The following is a 15,400-nucleotide window of genomic DNA, read 5'->3' on the forward strand; positions in this document are numbered from 1 at the left end:
TGTGTGTGTTTGGAAAAGCGATTAGGCTTCAGCCTCACCAGGTGCATGCTCTCAAGAGTAAAGGCCTGGTTGGCAAGCGAACCGAGGTGAGGCAGGGGCCCTGATGGCTCCTTCGAGGCACTTCAGAAGGTGAAGGGCCTGCAAGGACCAATGTTACAAAGGTCCCGTAGACATTTGAGAGCTTGTCTGACCTTCATCCATGTCTGAGCACAACTACTCTGATGCTCTTGGTCGTTTCTACTGAACTGCTGTAGGGGGATAAGGAGTAGGAGCTTGCTTTTGCACTTTTAGGGAACCTACACACTTTCAAGGTCATAAGACTTTTTTTTTCCTAGTGATGTGTAGATTAACCACCTGCATTGGTGCTTTGAGGTCTGCGTCAGTGGAACAAGGATGACCAGGCATAAACTCCGCTATCGCCATTTCACTAGCCAGGTGCAGTGCGAGCCAGGGGGTGAGCAGCAAGTTTACAGATTAGTTTTGCAGTTCATCATGAAGTATTTTGGCAAACCATAGGGGCACACCTGTTAGTCCTTAAACATGTAATGAAACCTTAGCCTCTTGAGGTAGCGTGTTATTACCTTCAGAATGGCCTGTGGGTTAAGTAGATGAAACATCAGTGTGTGTGTAATATGAAGAGCATGCTGTGCTTGTATTTCTGTTCAAATTACTGTCCTGACTACTATTTTCCTATATATTTAGGTCATGAAATCTTAGGGCAGCAGTTAAACGTAGATTGACAAATGGCGTGTTATGATGCCCCTTCAAAATGTATGCAGCTGTCTTTTTAATATATCTAGAAGCATTCTACAGCCAGTCCAAGAAGTAAATAGAAGGAAAAAAATCTGATAGTTGGGGAAATGAGAAAATTGCATAGTGGGGAGGGATGAGAGAGATAGCTAAAATTTTCTCCAGTCTCTGTTGCCCAATTCAAGAATACAAAATCTCAGCAAAGTAGTGCCACCATGAACAAGTCAGTATTGCCAGTTGCCCAATAGCTGAGACTCACCTTGCTTGTCATTTGACTTGCAGTATGCAAAAATAATTGTGGTATTTAAGACATCAAGGATCTTTTTTTTTTTTTTTAAAATTAGCTTAGCAGGGAAGTTTAATAATGATTATAGGACATATTCACTCATTTAATTATACTTATTTGTAATAATTTATCTTGCCATCTTTCATGAGCATTGTAATTTTTGGGGACTATTATATGTGAAGGATCACTGAGCAAAGGTGATGTGTGGCTTTGGAATAACTCTTCTGCACAGTTACGGCAACAAACCATCATCAAGCCGTCTTAAAGCTTATGGTTTGTTGTTCCCTGCCTCTCAGTTACAAGCTTGGAGGTACAAGATTTCTTTGTGCCAACAAATAAAGCTTGGTGCCAGGAACAAAACAAAGGATAAAATAGCAGACCATGCAAAAATAGTACTCTAGGTTTGGAGGATTTTGTGTGTTGGTTTTTTTTTTAAAGAGAAACAGTCAAGGCATAAGATTCATTCTTTCCTTTCAATTAAAAAACAAGCAGAGGGCTATCTTTACCTTTCCCTGAGTGGAGAGGACTCCAGGGCTTCAGGGGAAAGACCAATATTTTTAAAAAATTAAAGACAAAATGGACAACTACATAGAAACTTGTGAGACCATAGCAGCTCTGAACAAACTTAAATGGAAAAGAGCTGAGTTATAATTCTGATGACAACAAATTTACTGTAATAACTTGTTGTTTATACCAGAGGAAAATCTTTTCTTGGGGTGTTTTTAAGTATATTAATTATCTTGACTGTTAATAATATTAAAAATGTATTTTAATGACAGTAGGGGAAAAAAAAAAGCACAGCAAAAAAACCCTTCTAACTGTGCTAGATCTGAATCAAGTGCTCAGAAATGGCCAGGAGATGATTCTTTAATTTCTGGGAGTTTTCTGTTGTTAGAGGGATGATAGAGTCCCCTCCCCTGCCAGTTTTGCCTTCTACCCAAAGAAGGAGGGAACATGATTGGAGTAAGAACTAGAAAAGGGTTATAACTATTTCCCTGGGCCAAATCCATGAAACCTCTGAAGCAGGCAGATGTAATCCATGAAAATCATGGCTGCTGCTAAAACCTAGCCTTACTAACTGAAAGGACTATCCTGAATAAATTAACAGTATGTTAATAACTGTAGAAAATTATAGGCAATATGAAAATAGCTTGCAAATTTTGTTAAGCTAACATATGCCTAAGTGTTGATGCTTATGGTGTTTTACAAGTCTTTCGCTGCTGCCATGTAACATCTCCAAAAGGAATTTATTACATTTCACAGCATCAATAAAATGTCCTCCCACACCCTTAAAAACATATTCTGTTGAAATTGCTTCTCTTTTTAATTTTTTTCTGGGCTTAATGACATAAACGGATTAAATTTTGACTTAAATGCTAAACAAATACCGAAATGTAAATGTGTGGCCATATTTAAGTTTTCTAAAGAAAGTAAATGTTAAGTGTGAGCTGCGTTTTGTTCCTTAGGACAGGCTCTTGCTCACAGTGCTCTCTGTTTCGACTCCATTCTCTCACACTGACTCTATTCAGAAGAAACCAGAAGAGTTTAATTTACTTGCAAACATTTTGATATTTTTCTCATTTAAAATGGCTTTGCACTTTAAAATTAGCTTTAGCTGAAAACAGTATGTTGCAGAGTAATTTTTATGTCCAGCATGTGTACATATATAACATCCAGAAACACTGCTATAACTATATGCAGAACTAAGGCTCTTGCACCCCACATTGAAAAGTAGTTTGTAGGTATTGTATGGTTACTGTTGGGTTTTTTTTAGTAGGTGAGTTAATCCACAGATGCTTCATTGATGATTACAAAGAAGTATATCTGATTTCTAGTTGATTGTATTTACATTTAGGTGATTTTTGACAGAAGCAGGGATTTTGGCGTGGAAAAAAAAGTATCAAGTATTTGGATCTTTCCACATAGCCCCTTTATTTCTTTCTCAGTATCGTGACATTATCATCACCACATCTGATCACATCATTATTATCTTTATTGCTTGAGTGATAGCTGTCCTATACTTGCTTTCTTCATTGTTAAGGCATTAAAATTAAATGCTGAATTTCTTTGACTCTTCTGTACATTCCTTCCCTCTCCTATCTTTCTCCCAGTTTTTTACAGGCTGAAGGGTCTGTCCACTATTTTTAAGACCATCATGCCAGTTGCTATGGTCTGATAAAAATAAGCAACTATCCTCAAGTTTGCAGGTGGTTTCATTCATTGGAAATCAATGGCAGTGCTTCAACATAGAATTTATATGGCATGGGGTTTTTTTAGGTCTCCCCTTTCAGTGTACTTCTTGGGATAGTTTATTCTAAAAAGTTCTCGTGAACAGTTCTCTGCACAACTGCTGCAGTAGAGGTAGGAAGTGCCATAGGGGTTGCCATTCAGATGCACAGCCTAGTGGTCCATTTATCATGCTAAACTATTCATGCCCTCACCAAGCCAAACGAAAAATGTATTTCCATTGATATTTTTAATTAAAAAATTTGAGGTTTTTAGCAAATGAGCAATGTTAAAAGTATGTAGATTTTGAAAAGTTGTTTTCCTGTCGAGTCAGAAGTATATTTTGGTGCCGAGTTCTCCTGTTCCTTACTAGGAAAAAATGTTCCCTGGCTAGGATCATCCCTCATATTGTGCATCACAGATATGATTTACCATAGAGTTTGGTGGGGGAAATCAGTCCACAAAGAGAAAAGCAAGTTGCGTTCTGCATCTGAATACCGTCTGGCACAATGGGATCTTGACCCAATGTTTCTAGTTACCACAGCAAGGTAAACAAGTAATAAATAAACAAATCATGTTCTTTTTGGCCAAAGAGATAATTGGTATTTAGGGTCTTGTGAGATAATTTTCTTAGCGGGAGCCAGATATTTACTGCGTGCCATCCAATTTATTTAAAAACAAATGAGGGCACAGTCCCAGGGACAACAGGAGGCAGTTCCCTTCTTCAGAGATCTGAGCCTGCAGCTAGCCAACAGCCTGCCAAAACAAATCCAGGCTTGGCTACGTTACTGGTGCCTGTGTGTTTCTTCTGCTTGTTCTTTGCAGTGGGTTTGCTGCTTCTGAGTCATTTGGACATCCACTCAGCTGCTGCATCTGCAGTCATCTCCCAGGCAAGCTCCTTGGCCCATCTTGTTCAGCTTATAGCCTGCTGGAGCATGGAGGGATGTTCCTCAACCAGAATTCCCCAAGGAATCTCGCAGACGTGCTCGGGGCTTACCAAAAACACATTAACAGTATTCTCAGCAAATAGCGAAGCTGCTTTCTATTAATACGTGGACTGGTGGTGTCTGCCTTTTATTTAATATGTTGGTGGCTAGAGCTATGGCTGCTAACTGGTATGACTGGTGTTACATTGACTTAACAGTTGCTGGTGAAGCAGCTTTAGATATCAGAGAGTGTTTCAAAGATGCTTACCCTGGCTAGCGAATGCACCTTGGCTGTGGGAGATGGGAGTTCAGGACTTCTAGGGGAAGTTTGAAGCACCATGGGAGGGCTTGACTCCATTAGAGCTTTGCCTGTGGGAAGATGTTGGTACTGGGACCCCAATATTATTACAGTCTTCAGTAAAATTTCTGGACTTGGAATGAAGCATCCTTCATTGATTTAAACTGTGTATCTGGCAAGTTTGTTACACCTTGAGATTTCGTTCTGTGTTTTGGTATTTCTCTTGAGGACCAGTGCATATATGTTACTGAATATGAATCTCAGGTTCTTGTCGCTTTAAAAGGACATAAGCACTCTGAATTGAGGAAGACGCTGTGAAAACATGAACCTTAAAATCCAGACATACAAGAAAAAACCCCCAAGATTCCTATTTTAAAACTCTCATAATTTTGACTCATTTTTTTAAGTTCTGATTTGTGAATTAGGAATTCTTGAAATTAACAGGAGTGCTCTAGTGAGATTACCTCACTGGAGTTCATAAATGAGTGTGCCCAGATCTGTGCTGCCCCATTCTGCATTCATGTGTACGTGAATCAGGCGTGTTAAACATATCACACTCTCAAATAACATAGCTGTGCTAGCAAGCTGTCTCGTTTTCTCCATAGAAATGCAATCTATCTAACCAAAGTATCTCGTGTCGATGTGAAGTGCTTTTGCCAGTATAAATTGGAAGTCTGAAAGAGGGCTTTGCTCATATAAATATATTGGCAAGACTTTATACAGTCACAACAAAATCTAAATTTGCTTTCTTAATGCTAAAATCTGGTTTTGGTTACATTACTGTCAGTCTGGAGTAACTCCCTCTGGTTGACCCAAAGATAAGTTGAACCCAACAAAAGAGTCTTTTGGATTCACAACCCTGTAACGACATTAGAACATGGCAATGGCAGAAATCACTTTTTTAATCTGCAAGTAGAAAGTATCTCTGTTCACATTGGTTTTAGTTAATTTACCCCTTCTAAGCCTGAGCAGGTAAAATGTAGAACTTTATATCAACACTGGAAACGTATAATACAGAACTCCCTGACAGACCTATTTGTTGCTTTCCTCCTGCTTTCATACCAGTAGGACTTCGTTTGTATGGCTTCCACATCTTGCAATTTATTTGTCAAAACTGGGGCGTAGGTGCAAGCATTTTTTTTTTGTGCCAATTTACGTGATGCCATAAAGCAGCATTTTTCATTTTTCAACACTTATTAGCTCAGCTCCTCAGCTGTGCAGCACCACACCCTGGTGTGAAACTTATAGAGGGATAACTCTGACAGGTTTATATTGGCCTAAATTTATAGCATTTCATTTGAGAAAATGTGTATCTTGTTCACATTTCCAGTACAATGTTGTGACTATTTGACAAGATCAGCTACCAAGACCTTTGGAAGACTGGAAATCAGAGGGTGTCCTAAACATATATAGTTCCACTTTCAGACAGTGGATTAATGGAAACCCCATTTCTTTGAATTGAATGTGCTACGTTTTAAATTATTTTAGTGTCAGTGCACCAAATTCTTCCAAACAGAGCGTCCAACATGTGTATACATACATATATATAAAATATTACTATTGAGGTAAGCTGAACAGTGCGATACTGTACTCCAGGCTTTTAAGATAACATTTGTGATGCCTTAAGATAAAACACTGTGGTGTGTCTGTCTTTTTCAGTGTAGATCAGATATGGTATAAGGACATACAATATCCATCAATACATTTTTCCTACATATAAATTTATGATTGAATATAAAACCAATATGCAGAGTGACTATCATATATACATTTATTATGTTTCATTTATTTTTCTGAAATGAAATATGTCGTAAAAGAGTAGTTCTGCAATCTCTGATAATAAGTTCTGGATGAACTATCTTTTCTATGTGCTAAGGATAAAATCTATGGTTGGTCCTCGCTGTTTTGTTTAATTGGACTTCAAGGATGCAGGTATCTTTTTCTGGGTGTCTGTAAGATTGGGCCTTTTCTGTAGTCAGTAAAGGCAGGGGGTCTTCTCTATGATCCGTACAGGGTGCCTGTGGCCATGAGCTCAGCTATATCCATCTGAAGTCTGGACATCTCAAGTTAGGTGAGATTAAGCACATCTTAAATATCTACTTTGGTTTTGTGTTGTTGGATTCCAGGTCATGGCCATGCTGTTATTAGCAGGCCACTGAAAATGATGTCTCTCAGAAGTCTAATTGGGTCCCAGTTCAGATCTGTATACTCTAGTAGTTGGAGTATGGTGGCTGAGGGACAACAAAATAGTTATGACCCAGTTCTGTCATACCTGAAATGTACCTACGTTTTTAAAATCAGCACCATCGAGCTAGCAATAACAAGGTGTTTTGTTTCCTGCAGCAGAGGAGCTACAGAATTAGAGTATGAAAAATATGAACAGGTCGCTGTAGAAAGGTTACCCACCGGGGTGTTGGATCTGCTCTAAGCCTAGCTGTAGAGCAGTTTTTCCATTACATATCTGAATGAATTCTCACGCATGTGAAAACTGCAAAACCGGGCCACCTGTGGGTAACTGGATGACTCCATTCTGAGTCAATTAACCCAGAGAGAACTATGTACAAAATTAAATAATTAGATTTTCAGACAATGTGAAACCTGTAAGTTACGTTTGTGTAATGTAATTGGTGTTTTCAGAAACAATTGCAAAGAGACCTAGGCATGCAGTATCTGAAGAAATTTGGCATGAAGCGTTATGTGTGACATAGGTGCAGATTGCTCACTGTTGTCTTGATATGTGGCCTTTATTAGATACCTGTGAATTACTATAGAATTTAATACGTTAATGACATTAGAACCATACTGCTTTAAAAGAACTGACACCAAAATACTTAAATGTTTGAATTAAGAAGATCCTTGTCTGGATTTCTGTGATTTCCAGTCTGCAAAATTTAGCCAATATTTTCAAATGAATTGTGAGAGCAATTACTTTTCATGGTCCTTAGCATAAACCATGTGATGTTGGGAAGTTCTGAACATTTGAATATGCTAATTATTCTTCCCTTTGCTCTCTGGTAGATGCTGTTTTGCTATATAAATTGGCTCAGGAATCTGCATGTTTTTGTGATGTGCTCGTTGCCATCTGCTTTGGAGATATTCCCATGCACTTTTGTTGATGCAACAGCTATAGTGTTTTCAAATGTTGATACTATGAAAATGTAATGTGATTGGGCTTGGACAGGTGCCTTAAACAGACCACCCATCATATTTATTTTGCTGCCAGTCAGAATAGGCAAAATCTTCGGTAAAACGCTGAAGTGCTTTGAACTTTCCAGATAGATAGTGAGTAATTTGTGGTTCATTTTAAAAGAGATTTTGACAGTCCTGAAAATATCCTGCTTAGCTAAAAGCCAGCATTATGATCCAAATGTTCAAACCTTACCATTGAATTTGATTTTATTTTTCAGTTTTGTGATTATTTTCACAAAACAATTTAGTTCAAATGCCTTATTTTTGGTAGTAGAGAAAAAAACTTGTTAAAGAGTAACCTGGAACAGTGTAAATTTATTAATATTATTACTCTAAGTCAAATGCAGAGCAAGCAGCTATATTTGCTTATGTTTATAAAATGGATTTGGTGCACAAGGTACATCAAAGATTCTGAATATATATAAAAACAAGAATGTTTGTTTAATGTGGACACAGATGCTTAGATATGGTGTGAACATTGAAGCTGAGATATGCTTATGTCATGAACATACTTGGAAATCACTGGTTTTAAATCCAGTAGGAACATTTTATCACTGCCAGTTCTAGAAAAATAACAGTCAGAGTTCAAACGACTAATACAAACTATATACACAATAATATACTCTCATGCATATGTTGACCTCTTTGATGTCTTGGTTTTACCTTCATGGTAAGCAGAGGCAGAAACTTTGACTTGAAGTCCTAACCTTTTGAAGCGTTAAGGACTGGAGGTTACTGATACAAAATTCCGGGGTAGAAAACTGGTGGTTAAAATAGATTGAAATATAAGTGATCACAGTGAAACAGAGTGTTATCATCGCAGATCTGGAAAATTATCTAATATTGGATCAAAAAAATGTGTATTTCAGAACAGGAATGCTTCTTGTGGTAACTGATATCACAGTTACCAGAACCAGAGTAGCACAGAGGGAAAAAAAGGATCGAATGAAAAATAACAAAGCAGACAGTCAGGATCTTGTTCTCTGAAAGGTTAGATGCAATTAAGAGTAATTCACTTAAATTATGGCACTGGAAGATTGGCATAAATGAGAAGAGAATTTTGCGTATGGTCACTCCAGCAAAAATATGGGACTTGGAGTTTAATTTTAAGGTGACTTTAGAAAAAAAAAGAAGCTTGTTTTAACATAAATGTTCAATAATCATTCTTAAAAAGAAAAAGTGTGCTATAGAAAAGGGATCGTCTATGAAGATTTTCATAAGGAGCAAGTGAATCTCTAAGGATCTTCAGAACCATAGCCACATTTTGGACTTAGTATCGGCTGGTGTTGCGCCAGAGAGGAAGAGAAGACTTAGGTGTGGTTGGTTGTTTCTGAAAAAGAGATAGTGTTGACAATTATTAATAAGAAAAATGAAGTCTCAAGAGAGGATGGCCTAATGGCAGAGCTATTAGCTATATCCAAAAAGATGGTTTCACATCCTTGCTGAAATGTTCAAATTACATGAGAACACAGTGTGTTTTCCCAGATGGGTGAAAGAGAAACATAATCATCTCTGCCTTTAAAAATGATGACAGAAATAGCTGAGAAAATTATACCTCAATTATCTTGATCAATCTTGTAATAAACTCTGCACACAACCTATCTGTCTTTGCTGGGAAAGAGGTCAGGAAGAAAAAATGTGCCTTTTTTTAAGAACACCAAGACGAACTTGGGGTGAAGTTTTTTCAAATGAATGTATTTATTTATTAGAGATACTGTGGACTTAAAAGTGGCTGCTATCTAAGTTTTGTTTAAGTAAGTTAAGCAAAAGTTCAGTACAGGATCAGGTAAGAGATTTCTGTCATGGTCTTCTTTTATAATGAACAAAATCAGTATTTTATACTGAAGAGTCTCATCCAGAATATTTCAGTAAGATCTGGAATGAGCAAATACTAATTTACAACTGCTCAGACAGCGGTTTGAATGTGTAAGGATTTGAGCTTAGCTTCAGTTACTAATCATGATATGGCTTTTATATCACATGTTTTGCTATTCAGATACAGAGAATGAAAAAGTCCTGAGGTTCATAACATGGTACAGGCATTTATCATCTATACACATAGGTACAAGTGTGTAGGCAAGACTGGTGCTACTCAGATTCTGGTGTATTTTATATGTACACATAACACCTTTGGGTATGCTGTCACAGTGACTGTAAGCACAAATTGTTCTTATACTTCAGTTAAAGAAACACTGCAGGTGTATTTGTATTTTTATCGGAGATGGTTGGTCCTAATTAATTTATGAGTGTAGAGAAATGGTCTAGAGACCATTGTTGTGAAAAAGATGCTCTTCTCATCACACCAGTGAATTGAAAAAATAGTTCAGAAAAGTAATTAAGGAATCGTAAGTACTGAAAGGATTTTGCAAGCCAGGTGAAAGCTGCAGAACGAGAATGAATTGTCCTGTTATATCAAATTTAAATGGATGTTATAGGCAGCAAGCTTCAGAAGATAGGACTTCATAGCAATGGAACATGGAAAATAAATACTTTTGTCACATCATCACATTCCCTTTCTTTTGTTCCATGACATCATATATGAACTTAGCTCTACTGACTGAATACAGAAATTATATATACATATAATATATTATATATATAGATGTACATATATATATATTTTTTTTAAAAAAGAATCTCTCTTTTTTTTAATAGAATGGGCCACGAGGCATTTCCACAGAAAAGTACTGGAAACACTTGACCCTCTCACCCTGATTTGATTAACTGAGTGCTGAAATTAGATTGTATTGTCCTCAAATGGGTAACTGAGAGATACATAGTAGGAATCTTAGAGTATATGCAATTGTTATGTATCTGGTGCCAGTGCTTAGGAATGCAGAGTTGTATTCTTTTTAATTAAAACAACAAATAAAATCCTATTGAGTAGATTTTGGGGTGCAATTGTCTTCTACTCCTCTCTGCCTTGGTCACTGCCATTCTGTATGGTAACTATTTGAAATACTACTAAATGGGACTGTTAGGCAAAGCTTTTTTGCTGATTCTTGCATTGTATGACCATTTGTAATTCTGAACTTCAGTTTTAGAAAGGCTCCAAAAGTCCAGGCCACTATGACACTTTTGAATCAGCTGAAGTGGTTTGATATTAAGAGTGTGTGTGATACTGTTGTAGAAGAATTACTGGTTTAGACACCCTGACTTCTGAGTTTTACCGGTACCTTTCAGCCTTTTGACACATGAGGATGGGGTGTGTGGATTTACTAAAGCTTACGATTTTACTATATTTTATTAAGGAAGAAGCAAGAAAACCGAGTGATGCTCAAGTTCTCCAGTGCCTTCTCTTGTCAAAAAGCTGGGGGAGGAAGGAGGAGAGACACATTACTGCCTGTGAGTCAAAATTGTAGATTTTGATCTAATTTATGTGGCATACAATTATGACTCCTTTTGGTACAGTTTTCTTTCATAGCAGTATAGAAAATACCTATCAAAGTTTTTAATATTAAAGCAAAACCTTCAGTGAATGAAGTCCTGCCCTAATATTGTAGCAGAACGGGAAACCTGCAGTTTGCATATCATCCATGCGCCAGAGGATTTGATAACACTACAAAAGGATCTGTTTAACCAAGCTGGTTCTGATACATAAAAGCTGTGACTTCAAATTATTTCTCTCTTTTAAAATTCCTAGTGATTCTTTTTTCTCAATACTAGTGTTGTTATATTTGTTTCCTAAGGGTATCCAGGTGTTTTCACTGGAATAATGCAATTTCAAGACATTTATTTTCTGCATGCGAAATTCATTGAATTAATCACTGTATGCAAACGGAGCTCAGCACTGTCCAGTGGCAGTGATGAGGTGCAGCTTCTCAGCGGCTGGTTTCCAAGCTGGCAGAGGGCAATGGGGAATGACAGCCGTCACTGTCTTCTGCTGGTTTGGCTGTGGGACATGGGGCAAGAGCCGCAGCACACTTGGGCCAAAACACGGCACAAACCCCCACATTCATAGTGGGCGGTAATCAGCAATCATCCAAGCAAACCAATAACGAAACCATGTTGCATCTTGCCCTGAGACACAGTCTGTTGAGAACAACAGGAAAACTTCTTGTGAAGGCTGAGAAGAGAAACTTGCACTGAGAGTTGTGCTTTTTTTGTAAACAGAGCGTTGTCGTCCAGTGTGTTTGGGCAGTATCTGAACATGTGAGCATTGCGCTGCAAGGCAAAAATTAGCTGAACTGAGAGAGAGTAGAGCTGTTGAAGAAGAAATCGAATGTACTTAACGATATTAAAGATTTAACACTACTTTCAAAGGCAATGTCAAAACATACATATTTTGGGCACAGGGTATATGTACTTTTTCAGCTTGCGTTTAGGGAATAAACATAGAGAACGACACACTCAGCAAGTGTAAATCAGTGTGGCACTAATAAACCAATTGGTCCAGGCCCAGAGAAGGATCTAAGTTTCAAATTTAGGGACCGAGCCATACCTTTAAGGTTTTGGATTTGGAGTTCATGTTCAGTGCTAACTTTAAATAGAGCAAATCAGTTTGAGAGGTCAGGTGAGTTTTTCAAAGCAGGAAATATTCTTGGTAACAGTGATCTTACTTCTGAAAGATTAACATCCTTCATGAGTGGTCAGGCATAATATGTCAGTGCCGATGTCTTCAACAGTGATAGCTCAAAATAAGAAATCAGGATTTGTTCTTGCAACCTTGTAAGCATGTATGTACTTATAATTCCACTGTAAGTATCTGGCTTTGGCTTCGCATAATTTAGTGTCAGAAGATTAAATAAAGTAGTGATAACTCTAATAAGAATAAACAGTTGCTCTTTTACAGTTGCTTTTATTCCGTATGCAGCCTGCACATGGTCATGTCCAAGTGTCTTCTTTTTATTTTCTTGTTACATTTATCTCATTCCCACTTTCCAGTGTTTTACGTTTTTATTTGCAGTATGAAAATACTTAGATCACTGTTGTAATTTGTTTTTATTGCCCAGTGCGACCGCTTATTGCAGGTGTTTATTTATCTTCGTGAAAAAGGTTCTTACTGGATTTTATTCGTGTTTATGTTTAGAATGCTTCTGCCACATTTCATGGCTCTTGGGCCTCTTGGCTGGGAGGATGTTTTACCATGTGCATCATTATCACTTCCTTCATTATTTTGTACACATTTTTTAGGTCATCCTAAATGTTTTTCATTGTCACTGAAAATAAGCTTAACACATAACAGGTGTGGAGCCAGATGGGGAGAGAGGGCTTGAAAGAAAAATACTAGTTTATCCACTGCAGTGCAGTGTCTCTCTCCATCAAACAGCATGAGCATATATTGATGCAAAGGGGGGTACAGCTTTCCCAGCCCACTCCCTCTGTAAATCCTCCTCTTCATAAGTGTCTTGCTTTGAAGGTGCATATGACAGAAGAGAGCCGTGTAAAGCAGTTAAGTCTTCCAGGTCCAAAAGTTGTAGGCTGCCGACTATCTGGCTATCATTCATAGCTCTTCACAGCCTGTTATGTTTTACTGAGGTTTAATATTGTCTTAGTGCTTAGCATCCATTTTTACTTTCATGGACACAAGGTGTAAACAAAATAGGTGGGGAGTTACCTAAGTATTGCTGAGCTACCTTGGGATTTCTCTGGAGTAAAGGGTGTTAAAGCATCGTTATAAAGGCTTTATAGCGCCCTGCTATCCGACATCAAGTTGGGCTGAATTTAGTACATGATCAGAAAACAGCTGACTCCCAGTGATTCACAAATACCAGAAAGGTGCCTTTAGGATCACTGCAGCCAGGCAAAATTTACAGGAGTTTCATGCCTCCTCTTACAAGCACAGGAGCATCAACCAGCCCCATAGTCACAATTGGGAGAAAAGGTGGACAAAGTGGCACACTTTGTCCTGCCTTTTCTGTCTTGGCCTCCACCTGGTGCAGATGAAGATCTGCCCCTAAAAGAGTAGAGAGATGCATTTCAATTCCTGTAGGACTGGGCTCTAAATCAGGAACAGTAATATAATCCTTGTTTTTTCCCTTCCTTCTCTATACTATTATTAGACCATTTCCTTTGTCCCTGTTTCTCATTTTTTGTGCATATTTAGGAGACCACTATTATATTTTCCTTTTTCTTTAATGTGAATATGTCTAAAGAGTCCATTGTTGTCAGCTGAAATATTTATGTAGTTTAGCGTTCAGTAATTCCATTTGCTCCTTTAATTTGATCCTTTAACTTACTTCTGCTTATTTTTACATACAGTGCCTCCAAATCCTCTGCACCAGATTTGTTTATCTTTTTTAAAAGCTTTCAGCTCTCTGCTTGTAAAACTCTTTGCATTTCATTCCTTACCTAACCACAATGGCCTATGTTGCACTTTTCCCTGTTTAGATTGAAGTGGGAAGAATTTCAACTGCACTCTTTCCAACAGTCGCTTAAACATTTCCCACTTTTCCCCTAGTAGTGTTCCCACAGTTAGTAGAAATCCAATCAAAAGTACTTTCCACTCTTCAAAGTCAGCTACTTTATTTCTCTTATGCTTTCTGGTAATATTCTGTGCTCACCCTTGAAATTTGCCTGCCATCTTATATATTTTGAGAGAACGTTACATATATAGTGTGTGTATGTGTGTCTGTGAGTAAATACACACATGCACGCACACACACGACTATATTTAGCCTTTTTTTTCTTTCTCTCCTCACCTTGGCTTCCAAACTGCTTATATCCCACTGTTGTGTTTTGGGGTGTTGGTTTTTGTTTGTTTTTTTTTTTAAACCATTGCACTATTTTCTTAGTGTAGCAAAACTATTAGTGGGATAGAGACACATCTGATACAAGGCATTTGTCGTGCCTTTTGGGACATCTGGCCAACTGGACAACTTGGTGTGAGTTCTGGCACAGGCCACCACCCCAGATGGTTTGGTGGTATGTAGGACAGTGGGAAAGGAGTGGTGTTAGGCTAAGGAGAGAGAGTCTGTCAACAGAAAAAGTTGGATTCATTTTTCCTAAACTGATGAGTGCAGGACTGAAGCTGCCTTTCAGAGCAGAAGTCTCAGAGAGTTACAGAAGGCTACCTGGTGGATAGCCTATCTCAAAACCCATTCCCTGATTATGTGTCATTGTCACACTGCTGCTGTCCCCCAGCCCCGTGTCCTAAGTTTCTGGAAGTCAGAAAAGTCTTTGCAGGAGAAACACATTTGGTGCTTTATACTTACAAGAACTGAAAAAGCATTAGCTAATCAACCCTTTCAAAATCCGTGGGCTTAATTGAGCCCTGTGTGGCTCCAGTTTTATGCTGGTTTGGATCCAGCAATTTCACTGGCATAAAAGAGGATGAATCAGGCACTAGAAATATTGTTTAATGAACTGGTTGTATAGAAAGGCCAACTGGAACAGAGGCATGAGGTGGCTCGAGTCAAGATTTTCTGCTCTTGTGCTCATTCTTCAAGGCCATGCTTGCACATCAAGGGCATGTAGTGGGATGTGCAGTTTGGTCAAAGCCAAAAGCTGTGGGCTGTGAGCTAGCTCTTCAGCTGGTTTTAACTGGTACAGCTCACGTGAACCCAAGTTTTAATTCATGGAGCAATTCCAGTTTTATACTCTCTGGGGAAACCTGGCCACTGGTTGTAGATCCCAAACTTACACAATATTTGTTTATTTTCTCCACCCAGATAGTGCCTCCAACCCAATTTTATTTCCACATGACTACTTTGCTGCACATTTCTCTTTGAAATCCAGCGTCCAACAATACTTCTCTTCAATGAGTTCTTCCTCACTAATTTTGAA

This window comes from Platalea leucorodia (assembly GCF_965183815.1).
Source record: "Platalea leucorodia genome assembly, chromosome: 3".
Classification (NCBI taxonomy): domain Eukaryota; kingdom Metazoa; phylum Chordata; class Aves; order Pelecaniformes; family Threskiornithidae; genus Platalea; species Platalea leucorodia.